This window comes from Oryx dammah, unplaced genomic scaffold (assembly GCF_014754425.2).
Source record: "Oryx dammah isolate SB20612 unplaced genomic scaffold, SCBI_Odam_1.1 HiC_scaffold_17, whole genome shotgun sequence".
In the NCBI taxonomy this organism is placed as follows: domain Eukaryota; kingdom Metazoa; phylum Chordata; class Mammalia; order Artiodactyla; family Bovidae; genus Oryx; species Oryx dammah.
Genome location: NW_024070201.1, coordinates 10,067,129 through 10,079,934, shown reverse-complemented (window position 1 = coordinate 10,079,934; position 12,806 = coordinate 10,067,129). Strand labels below are relative to the sequence as shown.

General features: G+C 37.9%; 1 pseudogene; it reads left to right on the top strand.

Moving 5' to 3' along the window:
• Nucleotides 1–2,692: 2,692 nt before the first annotated feature.
• Nucleotides 2,693–5,306, top strand: LOC120876089 (annotated as a pseudogene).
• Nucleotides 5,307–12,806: the final 7,500 nt, after the last annotated feature.

Genomic DNA, 12,806 nt, shown 5'->3' with positions numbered 1-12,806 from the left:
AAGGATTCATGGATTCCCAAGAATTCCTTCAGAATCCTTTCTTTCTTCCTATAATGTCTGTTCTATTTGTCTCTGAGTTTCTGTACTAGTAAGATGATCACAGGTGCCCTGCTGCTGCTAAGTCGCTTCAGTCATGTCCAACTCTGTGTGACCCCATAGACGGCAGCCCACCAGGCTCCTCTGTCCCTGGGATTCTCCAAGCAAGAATACTGGAGTGGGTTTTCATTTCCTTCTCCAATAGATGCCCTAGATCCCACAATAAAAAAATATTTATCTGTAACTGAAAATATTGCCAAAGGAAGATGAGCTTCCAGAATTTTATGGACTTTAATACCAGAATTATTAAAATTAATACCAAGTGCCAAGTTTTCCCTAATATCTATACACATAAGGAAAAAGCTTAAGAAAAAATTTCCAAATATCATCCGTGTATTTAATTTGCAATAAAATAGGACTTTTAAAGATAATTAGGTAAAAAATGCTCACATACAATAACTAAACCCACATAATATGAGGAAAGTTTAATGAAATAAGATATTTAGAAGGAATACATAACAAGGTATGTTTAAGAAATATTCTATAATTGTTTAAAATTGTGGAAGGAAGATGTCAAAAACAATTTAATCACAGACACATACAAATTATTTGTAGTCCTTGCTTGATTGGGACAATTTTGGGTGTGCTGATCAATAAGTAAAAGTAAATTATGTGAATTGTCTACTTATACATACCATAGTGTTTAAATGAGTTTTGATAAAATGAAGGAGGTACATAATCATAATGCCCCCTGGCTTTTTTTTTTTTTTTTTTAAGTATACAACTTTAGAATGAAAAGAACAATTTTCAAATTGTTGTTTTATTTGTTAACTAGCTATAACTCAAGAAGGGTAGAAAGCAGTCGGGTATTACAGTTTATATTGGAGTTCTGAAAATTAAAATTATAAGCCATTTGCCCTGTGATTATAGAGTCAGAATTTTAAAAAGCCACTTGTAGGACCCATCTGTTACAAATATCTTTCCTTCAGACATAGAAAAGATATCAAAGAAAACAAATGAGATAATCTGTTAATGTGTTTGCCTTAAACATATGATAAGTACATAAAATATATTGGTAGTTAAAGAGCTATGAATTAACTATTACTAAAACCTGAATATCCTGATTTCTCTTTAAGTTTTTTATTCCTGATATCATGCAATGATCATTAAAAAATTAAAATAAAAACCACTTGGTCAACCACTTGTAAAAGAATGAAACTAGATCACTTTCTAACACCGCACACAAAGATAAACTCAAAATGGATTAAAGATCTAAATGTAAGACCAGAAACTATAAAACTCCTAGAGGAGAACATAGGCAAAACACTCTCTGACATAAACCACAGCAGGATCCTCTATGATCCACCTCCCAGAATTCTGGAAATAAAAGCAAAAATAAACAAATGGGATCTAATTAAAATTAAAAGCTTCTGCACAACAAAGGAAAATATAAGCAAAGTGAAAAGACAGCCTTCCAAATGGGAGAAAATAATAGCAAATGAAGCAACTGACAAACAACTAATCACAAAAATATACAAGCAACTCCTGCAGCTCAATTCCAGAAAAATAAACGACCCAATCAAAAAATGGGCCAAAGAACTAAATAGACATTTCTCCAAAGAAGACATACGGATGGCTAACAAACACATGAAAATATGCTCAACATCACTCATTATTAGAGAAATGCAAATCAAAACCACAATGAGGTACCACTTCACACCAGTCAGAATGTCTGCAATCCAAAAATCTGCAAGCATTAAATGCTGGAGAGGGTGTGGAGAGAAGGGAACCCTCCTACACAGTTGGTGGGAATGCAAACTAGTACAGCCACTATGGAGAACAGTGTGGAGATTCCTTAAAAAATTGCAAATAGAACTGCCTTATGACCCAGCAATCCCACTGCTGGGCATACACACGGAGGAAACCAGAATTGAAAGAGACACATGTACCCCAATGTTCATCGCAGCACTGTTTATAATAGCCAGGACATGGAAACAACCTAGATGTCCATCAGCAGATGAATGGATAAGAAAGCAGTGGTACATATACACAATGGAGTATTACTCAGCCGTTAAAAAGAATACATTTGAATCAGTTCTGATGAGATGGATGAAACTGGAGCCGATTATACAGAGTGAAGTAAGCCAGAAAGAAAAACACCAATACAGTATACTAACACATATATATGGAATTTAGAAAGATGGCAATGATGACCCTGTAGGCAGGACAGCAAAAAAGACACAGATGTGTATAGCGGACTTTTGGACTCAGTGGGAGAGGGAGAGGATGAGATGATTTGGGAGAATGGCATTGAAACATGTATAATATCATGTAAGAATTGAATTGCCAGTCTATGTCTGATGCTGGATATGGCACGCTTGGGGCTGGTATGTGGGGATGACCCAGAGAGATGTTGTGGGGAGGGGGGTGGGAGGGGGGTTCATGTTTGGGAACGCATGTACACCCGTGGTGGATTCATGTCAATGTATGGCAAAACCAATACAGAATTGTAAAGTAAAATAAAAAATAAATTTTAAAAAAAAGAAATAGGAACTGCTATGTAAATTAAAGCCATTTACCAAAAAAAAAAAAAAAAAAAAACCACTTGGGAGGTGGGCAATTTGGTCCATCATGATCTCTATGGCAGTCTGGACCCATGGACCCACTCAGCAAGCCTTGCCAGTGGAGAAGACATTTGAGGAATTTGCATGAGACGGCTGTGCAGAATGGAGCTGGAGGAGCCTTAATTGTGCACATAGTTACTCCTGACAATAACCTAGATATTCCATTTGAATTCACAATGGAAAACTCTTAAGAGGACAGAGACAATTGTTAAACAAACAAACAAACAAACAAAAATATGACTTCTGCTTTATTGACTATGCCGAAGCCTTTGACTGTGTGGAATGCAACAAACTGTGGAAAATTCTTAAAGAGATGGGAATACCAGGTCACCTTGCCTGTCTCCTGAGAAATCTTTATGCAGGTCAAGAAGCAACAGTTAGGACTGGGCCTGAAACAGCAGCCTGGTTCCAAATTGGAAAAGAAATATATCAGGGCTGTATATTGTCACTCTGTTTATTTAACTTATATACAGAGTACATCACGGGAAATGCTGGGCTGGATGAAGCACAAGCTAGAATCAAGATTTACGGGAGAAATAACAATAACTTCAAATATGCAGATGCCATCACCCTTATGGCTGAATGTGAAGAAAACTGAAGAGCCTCTTGATGAAAGTGAAAGAGAAGAGTGAAAAAGGTGGTTTAAATCCCAATGTTCAAAAAACAAAGATCATGGTATCTGGTCCCATCACTTCATGGCAAATAGATGGGGAAATGATGGAAAGTGATAGACTTTCTTTTGGGGGGCTCCAAGTGGAAACAGTGTCAGGCTTTATTTTTTGGGGCTCCAAAATCACTGCAGATGGTGACTGCAGCCATGAAATTAAAAGACACTTACTCCTTGGAAGAAAAGTTATGACCAACTTAGATAGCATATTCAAAAGCAGAGACATTACTTTGCCTACTAAGGTCTGTCTAGTCAAGGCTATTGTTTTCCCATTAGTCATGTATGGATGTGAGAGTTGGACTGTGAAGAAGGCTGAGCACCGAAGAATTGATGCTTTTGAACTGCGGTGTTGGAGGAGACTCTTGAGAGTCCCTTGGACTGCAAGGAGATCCAACCAGTCCATTCTGAAGGAGATCAGCCCTGGGATTTCTTTAGAAGGAATGATGCTAAAGCTGAAACTCCTGTACTTTGGTCACCTCATGTGAAGAGTTGACTCATTGGAAAATTGCTGGGAGGGATTGGGGGCAGGAGGAGAAGGGGACGACAGAGGATGAGGTGGCTGGATGGCATCACTGACTCGTTGGATGTGAGTCTGAGTGAACCCCGGGAGTTGGTGATGGACAGGGAGGCCTGGCGTGCTGTGATTCATGGGGTCGCAAAGAGTCGGACACGACTGAGTGACTGAACTGAACTGAACTGAAAATCCCTGTGGACAGTGAGTGTAGCCATGGAACAAAAGGATGATTGCTCCTTGGAAGAAAAATTATGACAAATCTAGACACATATTACTAATCAGAGACATCACTCTGTCAGAAAAGGTCTGTAAAATCTAAGCTATGGTTTTTCCAGTAGTCACTTACAGATGTGAGAGCTGGACCATAAATAAGGCGGAATGCTGAACAACTGATGGTTTTGAACTGCAGTGCTGGAAAAGACTCTTGAGACTCCCTTGGGCAGCAAGATCAAACCAGTCAATCCTAAAGGAAATCAACTCTGAATATTCATTGGAAGGACAGGTGCTAAAGCTGAAGTTTTAATATTTTAGACCTCTGATGCGAAGAACAAACACATAGAAAAAGCATCTCCCTGATGCTGAGAAAGATTGAGGAGAAGGGGTCAAAAGAGGATGAGATAGTTGGATGGTGTCATCGATTCAATGGACATGAGTTTCAGCAAACTCAGGGAGATATTGAAGGTCAGAGAATCCTGGTGTGCTGCAGTTCATGGGGTCACAAAGATTCAGAAACGATTGAAGGACTGAACAACAACACCTAAAATGGCATAAAGCAGAAGCTTTGCTTCTAATCCTGGATTTAGCCAAAGAAAAAATGGACGGCTCCCCAACTCTGCTATGAACAAGGTTGAAGAAGTTTTACAAGTACCTCCAATGAGAGTATATGATGTACCAACTTTTTATACAATGTATATTGCAAAGCCACTTGGAAAATATATTTAAGTATACACTACTATGCCTTGCATGCACTGAAAGTCTGACAGCATATTGGAGGTCATTAAGAAAATTAAAAAAAAAAAAAAAAAACTTGAAATAAAGTTTGGAGAAACTACACCTGACAAACTTTTCATTCTTATAGAAGTGGAATGTTTAGGAGCCTGTGTAAAACCACCAATGTTTCAAATAAATGACAACTACTAGGAGGATCTGACACTTAAGGATTTTGAAGAAACTTATTAATGAACTGAAGGCTGGCAGAATCCCAAAACCTGGGCCAAGGAGTGAATGCATCTCATGTGAATCAGCCAGAGATCTTACCTCTTTGACTGAACCACCTAAAGGACCTGGGTTTCTTGTACAACCATGCCTTTCATTTATACTTAACTGTATAATTATTTCAATTGGAGAAATAAAGTATGAATCTCCTATCAAAAAAAGGAAAAAGAAAAAAAAAACACTTGGCAGAATCTATAATTTGCAGAAAATTGAGGCACATATAGTGAGGTTCTTAGTTCAGCATGCATAAAGAACATGATATTTTAAAATATTTTCATATTCAATCTGTCATTTGATCTATATCACCCCAACCACTGAATTTTCATAGAAAATTATTTTCTATGTATTTTAAATCTGATTTTTAAAGTCATAAGTCATTATCTCAAAATCTAAGCTTTATTCAAAAGAATTTCCAAATTACCCAAATCCACATTTTAATATGAAGAACCAGACCAAAGATTCTTAAACTTATAACTTTACAATTTTTAGCAAAGTCATATAATTTAGCAAAACTGAAAACAGGGAGAGCCTTTTCTTTGCAGCAAGGTGGAAGACACCAGGAAGTGAAGCCAGAAAGAAAGTACAAGAGAGAAAGTACAACCAGAATTAGATTTGAAGATTCTGACTCATGCCTTGATATAAAAGTATTTAAATAGTATATTGAGGTCCAGTAAACGCCTTGAACAGAGATATTTACCCTTCATGTAACTACCTTGTTGAAAAAGAAAAAAAGAAAGATCCTACAAGAAATCCCTAGATTGCTTGTAGCATCAGAAATGTATAGCGATCCTCAGGAAGAACATTCAGAAAGTCTTGCATATTGTGTATAAACTCACCATACTGCAAAATAAGGAGAAAGAGTGAAGCATTTATCCTGTGCCTCCCTTATGAGCATTACTAATAACTATAAAATAGTAGATCAGAAGTTTCTTTTGTAGAAACATTTCACCTTTGTTCTTTTATTTCTGCTGTCTGTGTCATCCTTTACTTTTCATGACAGATAACAATCATATGTTGACATTTGAGGAGTTTTCTCAGTTTACTTCCTGCCAACAGTTTTTAGGGTGGAAATAAGCTCTTCACTTTGTACTCAGTATCCAATATGACAGTATTTCCAATACAATTCTCCTGAAGTATGTTGGGTGTCTTCCAAATCATATGAGGTTTTACCCGATTTAACACAAAGGTTTATATATGTTTTCCATTCCCATTCCTATATAACATAAATTGTATTAATAATGAGTTACAAAATCTCAGCTTATAAGTTTCAAGATATCAAAGAAAGATGTGATTGACTGAAGAGAGGAAATATATCACTCAAAGATGGATAAAATGATATTTAGGTCCTTCTTTCTCACTTTGAGAAAAGGCTAGTACTTTCAGTTGTACAAGGTGTTGCTTGATTCAGGTAATGTGAAAACATGGCTTTCTATTTTCCTTCTTTGGAATTTAAATATGGTTACAGAAATTATGTATTGATTTCAGATTTACAAGGGTGGATGATGGTGATGGTCAATGTTGTAATATTCCTTAACTAAACTGAAATTATGTGTTCCAGAATTTCTTGGTAATGCTCAAACTGGGTTGGCCACAAATAAAATAACATTTCATGTGTTCTCAATTACCTTCAAAATGAACTCTGAATGATAAACCAAAAAGGCTCATCTCTCATCAATACCCTCCAGCTGTGTAAATTCAGACTCACCCAAACTACCTACTTCCCTTTTTTGAGAGCCACCATGTTTGGTAAGGCACCTTATCTTTACACATGTTTTTTCCTCTGCCTGAAATCATCTTGATTGGCCTTTTCATAGCTAATGCTTTGCAATATTTTAAGAATAATGTCATGAAACTTAAGTATGTGAGTTACATTCTTCTGTTTGTTTCCATATTGTTTCATATACCCTAACAAGGAATATATTTCTTGCATCTCACTTCTTTGTCTTCCTTTTTATATTCTGATTGCTAAATGAAGGAGTATATGGAATAATTTATATGGAATTGGTTATAAATATGAAATACTAATTAACAGGACAGCCTTGGCAACTTAGATACCATAACTTTTATTGTCAGAGACTGCTGCTTTCCTTAAAAAGAAAACTTTGCTGTCTTTCTAAACAAATATATTTTTGTGTGGATTCTCCCCAATGCTTAAAACATTGAAGGCATTCAGAAAATATAAAAAAGCAGAAAACAGTTTTAATACCAACAATAATAATTGACAGCTAGACAATAAACTTCTGAAGCACTACACAATGAAAGTAAGTAAAATGTTGTTTAGGGCTTAAAATGTAACAATTTTATTTATTATCTGAAATGCCTGGGAAAGCTGCTGATATCTGAGTTTTGGCATAATAGAAGGGTAGAGAAAGACATTAAAGACAAGGAGGAACCATGAAATGTTTTGCTGCAAACACTTAATAATCATCACATGCAATTCTCTTCCTAATGTCTAGTATTAAACATTGTGATTTAGAGTTTGCTGCTAAGAACAAGTCTATGCCTAATACATAATATGGATCCTTCCCGCATAGAGCCACACATTTGAGGAGTTATGGATATAACTCCACATGAAACTTTGGTCATTAAAATGTTTTATTTTCTCAGATATGTACCACCACCACCACAAAAATTGAAACAAATGCAGCCTAACAAGGCAGTTGTTCATGGAGGCTTCAGAGAACTATTGTCTAATTTTCCATACCCATTAATTAGCCAGGTGAGTTATAAAAATAATGACTAAAAAAGCAATCACCTAAAATTGCATCTAGTATAAAGGATAGAATAAATAGGAGTTTCATTTATTCTACTTATGGCATTACTGTACTGTCATTTTATATTCACATGGAGACTCCATTGACAAATTTATAGAAATTATAGTATTGGGGGATATTAAAAAGTCCTCAGATCCCCAAATACTTTATCATAGGCTTACTGATAGATGCTATTTTTAATTAATTTATTTATTTTGATTGGAGGCTAATTACTTTACAATATTTTAGTGGTTTTTGCAAAATTATGCACAAATTACCACTTCAGTATTCTTGCCTTGAGAACTACATGAACAGTATGAAAAGGCAAAAGATATGACACTGACAAATGAACTCCCCAGGTCACTAGGTGTCCAACATTACTGGATATCAGTGGAGAAATAACTCCAGAAAGAATGAAGAAGAAAAGGAGTAGCCCTCATAGTCAACAAAAGAGTCCAAAATGCAATACTTGGGTGCAATCTCAAAAATGACGGAATGATCTCTGTTCGTTTCTAAGGCAAGCCATTCAATATCACAGTAATCGAAGTCTATGCAACACCCAGTGATATTGAAAAAGCTGATGTTGAACAGTTCTGTGAAGACCTAAAAGACCTTCTAGAACTAACGCCCCCAAAATATGTACTTTTCATCATAGGGGACTGAAATTCAAAAGTGGGAAGTCAAGAGATACTGGAGTAACAGGCAAGTTTGGCCTTGGAGTACAAAATTAAGCAAGGAAAAGGCTAGCAGAGTTTTGCCAACAGAGTGCACTCATCAAAGCAAACTCCCTCTTCCAACAACACAAGAGAAGACTCTACACATAGACATCACCAGATGGTCAATACCAAAAACAGACTGATTATATTCTTTGCAGCCAAAGATGGAGAAGCTCTATACAGTCAGCAAAAATAAGACTAAGGGCTGACTATGGCTCAAATCATGAACTCCCTATTGCCAAATTCAGACTTATATTGAACAAAGTAGGGAAAACCAATAGACCATTCAGGCATGACCTAATCAACTCCCTCATGATACAGTAGAAGTGACAGAGATTCAAGGGGTTAGATCTGACAGACAGAGAGCTTGAAGAACTATGGACAGAGATTAAAGACATTGTACAGGAGGCAGTAATCAAGACCATCCCCAAGAAAACCAAATGTAAAAAGGCAAACTAGATGTTTGAGGAAGCCTTACAAATAGCTGAGAAAAGAAGAGAAGCTAAAGGCAAAGGAGGAAAGGAAAGATAAACCCATTTGAATGCAGAGTTCCAAAGACTAGCTAGGAGGGATAAGAAAGGCTTCCTTTGTGATCAATGGAAAGAAAGAGAGGAAAACAATAGAATGGGAAAGACTAGAGATCTCTTCAAGAAAATTAGAGATACCAAGGGAACATTTAATGCAATAATGGGCACAATATAGGACAGAAATGGTATGGACCTAACAGAAGCAGAAGATATTAAGAAGAGGTGGCATGAATACGCAGAAGAACTATACAAAAAAGATATTCATGACTCAGATAATCACGATGGTGTGATCACTCACCTAGAGCCAGACATCCTGAAATACAAAGTCAAGTGGGACTTAGGAATCATCCCTATTAACAAAGCTAGTAGAGATAATAGAATTCCAATTTAGCTCTTTCAAATCCTAAAAGATGGTGCTTTATTTTTTTAATATAAATGTATTTATTTTAATTGGAAGTTAATTACTTTACAATATTGTATTGGTTTTGCCATACATCAACATGTATCTGCCACAGGTATACACATGTTCCCCATCCTGAACCCCCCTCCCACCTCCCTCCCCGTATCATCCCTCTGGGTCGTCTCAGTGCACAAGCCCCAAGCATTCAGTATCATGCATTGAACCTGGACTGGCGACTCATTTCATATATGATATGATACATGTTTCAACGCCGTTCTCCCAAATCATCCCACCCTCTCTCTCTCCCACAGAGTCCAGAAGACTTTTCTATACATCTGTGTCTCTTTTGCTGTCTCGCATACAGGGTTATCATTATCATCTTTCTAAATTCCATATATATGCGTTAGTTTCCCTGGTGGCTCAGAGAGTAAAGCGACTGTCTGCAATGCGGGAGACCTGGGTTCGATCCCTGGGTTGGGAAGTTCCCCTGGAGAAGGAAATGGCAACCCATTCAAGTATCCTTGCCTGGAGAATTCCATGGATGGAAGAGCCTGGTGGACTACAGTCCATGGGGTCGCAAAGAGTCGGGCACGACTGAGCGAGCTCACTTCACTTCACTTCACACTGTATTGGTGTTTTTCTTTCTGGCTTGCTTCACTCTGTATAATAGGTTCCAGTTTCATCCACCTCATTAGAACTGATTCAAATGTATTCTTTTTAATGGCTGAGTAATACTCCATTGTGTATATGTACCACAACTTTCTTATCCATTCATCTGCTGATGGACATCTAGGTTGTTTCCATGTCCTGGCTATTATAAACAGTGCTGCGATGAACATTGGGGTACACGTGTCTCTTTCAATTCTGGTTTCATTGGTGTGTATGCCCAGCAGTGGGATTGCTGGGTCATAAGGCAGTTCTATTTCCAGTTTTTTAAGGAATCTCCACACTGTTCTCCATAGTGGTTGTACTAGTTTGCATTCCCACCAACAGAGTAAGAGGGTTCCCTTTTCTCCACACCCTCTCCAGCTTTTTTTGCTTGTAGACTTTTGGATCACAGCCATTCTGACTGGCGTGAAATGGTACCTCACTTTGGTTTTGATTTGCATTAAACTGCTGCATTCAATATGCCAGCGAATTTGGAAAACTCAGCAGTGGCCACAAGACTGGAATAGGCCAATTTTCTTTCCAGATGCAAGAAAGGCAATGCCAAAGAATGTTGAAACTAACACAAAATTGCACTCATCTCACACACTAGCAAAATAATGCTCAAAATTCTGCAACGAGGCTTCAACAGTACGTGAACTATGAATTTCCAAATGTTTAAGCTGGATTTAGAAAAGGCAAAGAAACCAGAGATCAAATTGCCAATATCCGTTGTATCATGGAAAAAGCAAGAGAGTTCCAAAGAAACATCTAATTCTGCTTTGTTGACTACAGCAAAGACTTTGACTGTGTGGATAACAAAAAAAAAAACTGAAAAATCCTTAATAAGAATACCAGGTCACCTTATCTGCCTCCTGAGAAATCTGTATATGGGTCAAGAAACAAGAGTTAGAACTGGATGTGGAATAACAGACTGGTTCCAAATTGGGAAAGGACTATGTCAAGGCTGTATATTGTCACCCTGCTTATTTAACTTATATGCAGAGTATATCATGTGAAATGCCAGGCTGGATGAAGCACAAGCTGGAATCAAGATTTCTGGGATAAATATCAATAACCTCAGATACACAGATGACAACACCCTTATGGCAGAAAGTGAAGAAGAACTAAAGAGCCTCTTGATGAAAGTGAAAGAGGAGAGTGAAAAGGCTGGCTTGAAACTCCACATTCAAAAAACTAAGAACATTGCATCTGATCCCATCACTTCATGGCAAATAGATGGGGAAATACTGGAAACAGTGACAGACTTCATTTTCTTGGGCTCCAAAATCACTGCAGATGGTGACTGCAGCCAGGAAATTCAAAGACACTTTTTCCTTGGAAGAAAAGCTATGACCAAACTAGACAGCATACAAAAAGCAAAGACATTACTTTGCTGACAAAGGTCCATCTAGTCAAACCTATGGTTTTTCCAGTCGTCACGTATGGCTGTCAGAGATGGACTATAGAGAAAACTGAACACAGAAAAATTTATGCTTTTGAATTGTGGTGTTGGAGAGGATTCTTGAGAGTCCTTTGCACTGCAAGGAGATCAAACCAGTCAATCCTAAAGGAAATCAGTCCTGAATATTCATTGGAAGGACTGATGCTGAAGCTGAAACTTCAAATCTTTGGCCACCTGATTCAAAGACTGACTCATTGAAAAAGACCCTGGGGCTGGGAAGGATTGAAAGCTTAAGGAGAAGGGTACGACAGAGGATATGTTTGCATGGCATCACTGACTCGATGGACATGAGTTTGAGCAAGCTCCAGGAGTTGGTAATGGACAGGGAAACCTGGTGTGCTACAATCTATAGAACTGCAAAGATTCAGACACGACTGAGCAACTGAACTGAACTGAGATGCATATTTCTTAATTTAATACAGGAAAGTAAATGGTAATATCTGTGTAACTGATGAAGTGGTTCAGTTCAGTTCAGTCACTCAGTCGTGTCCGACTCTTTGCCACCCCATGAATCACAGTACGCCAGGCCTCCCTGTCTATCACCAACTCCCAGAGTTCACTCAGACTCACGTCCATCGAGTTCGTGATGCCATCCAGCCATCTCATCTTCTGTCGTCCCCTTCTCCTCCTGCCACCAATCCCTCCCAGCATCAGAGTCTTTTCCAATGAGTCAACTCTTTGCATAAGGTGGTCAAAGTACTGGAGTTTCAGCTTTAGCATCATTCCTTCCAAAAAAAATTCCAGGGTTGATCTCCTTCAGAATGGACTGGTTGGATCTCCTTGCAGTCCAAGGGACTCTCAAGAGTCTCCTCCAACACCACAGTTCAAAAGCATCAATTCTTCGGCGCTCAGCCTTCTTCACAGTCCAACTCTCACATCCATACATGACCACAGGAAAAACCATAGCCTTGACTAGACGGACCTTGGTCGGCAAAGTAATGTCTCTGCTTTTGAATATAATATCTAGTTTGGTCATAACTTTTCTTCCAAGGAGTAGCAATCTTTTAATTTCATGGCTGCAGTTACCATCTGCAGTGATTTTGGAGCCCAAAAAGATAAAATCTGACACTGTTTCCACTGTTTCCCCATCTATTTCCCATGAAGTGATGGGACCAGTTGCCATGATCTTCATTTTCTGAATGTTGAGCTTTAAGCCAACTTTTTCACTCTCCTCTTTCACTTTCATCAAGAGGCGTTTTAGCTCCTCTTCACTTTCTGCCATAAGGGTGGTGTCATCTGCATAT